Genomic DNA, 4,755 nt, shown 5'->3' on the forward strand with positions numbered 1-4,755 from the left:
TGAACCGAACCCCTATGTCAAGGCCAGTCCCTGACAGAGTTGGACAATGAAGAATGTCCAAATGCATAGAAAAATTGATGCATTTGAATTATGGTCTTGGAGAAGAATATTAAAAGTACCATGGACTGACAACGGACTCAAGCATAACAACAATTGTGAGAATGGAACAGAATCAGCAATGTTTCCTTCTGTTATGCATAGGAATTGACTCGATGGCACTTAATAACCACAATGTGCCTAATAGCTCATTCGTTGGCAGACATTGAGTAATATCAAGCATGCAACAGACATAGAAATACAAAACTTACTTTATACATAAATCAAAACTTTTCATGTTTGGTAAGTATTGTTTATAGTACTTTGGGATGTTTGCTGTGGTAATATAATAGTGAATTATTACCCATGTTAGCACTATACTAAATTTATACCAGATTGTGTCTGCATGTGTGCCAAACATATTTTAAAGTTAATGTTATAAATAATATTGGTTACAAAAGTTTGGGTATAATGTAGACATTACATGTTTAAAGAGTAAATTGATTGAATTCATTACAATAGTCAACTTACTCAAATTTCTTCGCTTTTTTGCATTCTCTGGAATTATAATTCCCAGTGGCTGTTTACCAGGGCATGTGCCAGTGCTTACCCGTGTGTTTGTATTGTGGCAAAGAACACTGCTGGCCCTCTTGGCTGAAGTTGCTGCATCAGCAGACGTGAATGTATAAGACAGTTTCCTCAAATGGTTCATAGACCTGCTATCTACTAATATAATCTGGTTTTGCCCAGCAACCTCTCATGTTGAATTCAATTGCACATTGAGTGAACATAGAACAAGTTAGGCTCAACAGCCCACTTTTTGGGCTGTTTTAAGAGAAAGAAATAGCATACTTGCCAAGATTAGGAGTTTCAATTACACAGGAGGGGACCATAGGAGACAGATGTCAATGAAGTCATACAAGTAGTAGAGACCTCATAGCTTAAGCAGCCTTGCACATGGGTGTCCTCATGACCCTATATACATTTTATTTGCAGCAGGTACATTCTCACACACTGGAGCTGGTATCGATTTCATTTAGTGCCCTGCCAGTTCCTTTCCACGTGATGTTCACTTTTCCTTGCATCCTGTCTGCTAGGCATCTATGGGTCTTTGCTTTGGATGAGTGCTGCCCCTGTTTTGTTGATACCCTAAGCATGTGCTCACCTCGCTTATTGGGTAATCCAACCCTGGATACAAGTCATGCAGTGTGGCATAAATATTCCTGTGTTTCTCTTTCCCCTTCCTGAAATGCTGATTTCCTGGTTCTTCAAGTTGCTTAGCTTCTCCTCCTGTGAGTCTTATTTTAGAGACACCTTTTTTCAGGAAGCCTACGCTGAGCACCCCATATACAACAGAGCTCTTCTATTTCTCTTTCCTGTGGCAGCTTTCTGCTTAGGCCCCTCACAGCACTTCTCATACCTGTAATTATTCTATTGGTGCATTTGTTTTACTTGTTTATTATCTGTCTTTTTCTATAAACTAAGCTCCATGCAAGCAGTACCTTGCCTGACTTCGTCTCTGCTTTATTCCAGAATCGAATATGTGTATTGCATTTGTCAAATAGTTGTTGTTGTTGTTAAGTACCGTGGAGTCGGTTCCGACTTTAGGTATTCAATATTTACTGAAGAAAGAATGAATGACTTATAAGAATGAAAAAAAGTGTTAGAAATATACATATAATATTAGCATGATTTCATTTCATTGGGAAAACATTCATAGATGTGATTATACATATACTAGTCCCTGTGTAAGAATCCCTGGTGGTACAGTGCTCAAGCACTTAGCTCCTAATGTCAGTCATTCAAAACCACCAGCCACTCTGCAAGAGAAAGATGTGGCAGTCTGTTCCCAGAAAGATTACAGCCTTGGAAGCCATATGGGGCCATTCTACTCTTTCCTACAGGGTCACTATGAGTTGGGATTGGCTTGGTGGTAATGGGTTTGGTTTGGGTTGGGTTAGGTTAGTCCTTGGATAGCACAAATGGTTTGTACTCAACTGGTGACTGAAAGGTTGACAGTTTGAACCCACTTATGGCAGAAGAAGCCTAGCAGTCTAGTTCCATAAAGAGTACAGCCAAGAAAACTCTATAGATCAGTTCTCCTCTGTGACACACAGAGGCACAAGACAACAACAGGAACATTCTAGAAATATTCACAGAAAACAGCTAAAAGTGGTTACCTCTGAGAAGAAAGATTGTGGAAGAAGATGAACTTTCACTTTTACATTTAGATAGTCCTGTGATGTTGGCTTCTTCTTTTTTTTTTTTTTTTCAACAAATATGTAGTATTACCTCTGTCATAACAAATTTTAAGATGTTTCTTAGAAATTTGATATTTCTTTAAAATGACTTACTCCTTCTGAGAAGTCCTCCCCGAACAGTTCTCCTTCTTTCCTTCCAACCCTTGCTTGGTATTTCTCAAGGACACTTGTATGTCCTCAAGAGAAGAGGCCCCCAACCCTCCCAACCCTCTGTCCTGGGCCAGCTGCCCACTTTCCCCAGATGCTGGTGACAGAATTAGCAAGGAGCTAAGTGAGGGGTTGAGGCTCTGAATCCAGAGACCATGTGTCAGACACCCTCCTTGGAACATTCAGGAGCTGCTCATTCCTCCAGATTACACATCCCATCCCTCCAGCAACAACTTTCTTCTTTACCTTCTGCCTAGAAAACTCTTACTTGGCCTTCAGGAGCATCTGGGGGAAAAAGCTTCTTTCCTTCCCCTATTCCCAGAATACTCTGCATCTATCCAAGTCACCATTGGGTGAGGCAGTTCACCATGGACTGAGCACCCCAACATGTTTTTGCTGTATATGCCAAGAATGCAAGGCCCTGACCCCTCTTACGCAGGCCATTTCTCAGAACTGTGTCTGCAGCAAGTGACCTGGAAAAATGAGGTCATATCTCCCCATGAATCAAGAGCAAGCTTGCTTGGCTTGCTATGTTGTTGTTGTTTGCTGACAGGAAGTCAGTCCCAAGTTCATTGTTCTTCTCTGGATAGACATGGTGTCACGAAGGACCAATCCCTGGAGAAGGGCATTATGCCTGGTAGAAGGTCAGCAAAGAAGAGGAAGACCCCCAAGGAGATGGGTTAACACAGTGGTTGCAACAAACACTGCCTGGTCCTTTGCTCTTCTCACAAAGATAGCAATGATTGTGAGGATGGTGAAGAACCAGAGACTGCTTCATTCTATTGTACACAGGGTCACTGTGAGTCAGAACTGACTCAATAGCCCCTAACAATAACATCCTTAATGGTGGAGTTTCTTGTCTATTGTGATGACAGTGATTTTTGGGCAGTGACTTCTCCAACTTCCTCCAATCTGCCCCACCCCACCCTTAGCCATGTTCAGACTCACCTGTTACCTGCTGGTCCTCTAGGTATTCACCTTAACCCCCACAAAAAAGACTCTCTGGTTGAATAATAAATGTAACACCACCCACAGTAAGTGAACCCTCTGATCCCATTTTATAGCTGAGGCAGCTAAACTAAGAATTGAGAAAACCAAGGTTTTCTATTGAATTCTATTGAAGAGCATCCGTCTCCAGTGAGCATTGTGCCTTCAATGCCCAAGACTGAAGCCTTCACCGAATTCCTCCCTGGGGGAGCTATCATGGCCCACAGTGCCCCAGGTAGATATTTAGAGCTCACAGTTCATCCCCTCCAATAGGGGATGTGGCTTCCACACTGGTCTGAATTCTTCCCTGTTACTTGGAGGCATCTCACCTAAAGCAAATGACCAAAAGTCAACTCACTGGATCAATTCTCCAAGGAAACCATTGGCCAATGGATAGGAAGATGCTAATGTTTCAGAGCAGGATTTTAGAGTGGTATGCAGATGACACAACCTTGTTTACCAAACATGAAGACGAATTGAAACACTTACTGATGAAGTTCAAAGACTACAGCTTTCAATATGGATTGCACCTTATCATGTACTGAATTCTGTCTCCCCAAAACATGTGTCAACGTAGCTGGGCCATGATTTTCAGTGGTTTTCCAGTTATATAGTGATATAATTTAACTGTGGGTTAATGAGCCAGACCGCAAAGCCATTTGAACTGCAAGGTCAGCAGTTCAAGCTCACCAGCAACTCCTCAGAAACCCTAGACAGGGTCGCTATGGGTCGGAGCTGACTTGATGGCACTTAACAGCAACAACAATGTAACATAAAGGAACCTAGTGACACTGTAGGATAAGCACTGGACTGCCAACCACAAGGTCAGGAGCTCAAAACCACCAGCAGCTCCGAGGGAGAATGATGAGGCTGTCTGTTACTATAAAGAATTGCAATTTCAGAAACCTGTATTTCTATGAGTTGGAATAGATTTAATGTGGAAGACCCCCAACGAGATGGATTAGCCAAGTGGCAGCATCGATGGACCCAAGAGTGGCAACAGTAGTGAGGTTGGCCCAGGATCGGGCAGTGTTTTGTTCTGCTGTGCATAAGGTCGCTATGGATTGATACCAACTCGATGGCACCTAACAAGAACAACAATGTAATGATGTTATTATTACCAATGATGTGATCTGATGTGATTAGCCAACAAATTGCAAAGGAATTAGAGTGAGATTCAACACTTTTACTCCTACTTCTGCCCTGAGCTGATGTAAAGAAAGTTTCAGTTAGGTGTGGCCTGAATCATGTTTTTTATCTTACAGGAGATAAAAGATGAGAGAGAAGAGCAGAGAAAGAGGGGTTTACTACCACCAAGAAAGAA

Source organism: Chrysochloris asiatica, unplaced genomic scaffold (assembly GCF_000296735.1).
Source record: "Chrysochloris asiatica unplaced genomic scaffold, ChrAsi1.0 scaffold00090, whole genome shotgun sequence".
Classification (NCBI taxonomy): Eukaryota; Metazoa; Chordata; class Mammalia; order Afrosoricida; family Chrysochloridae; genus Chrysochloris; species Chrysochloris asiatica.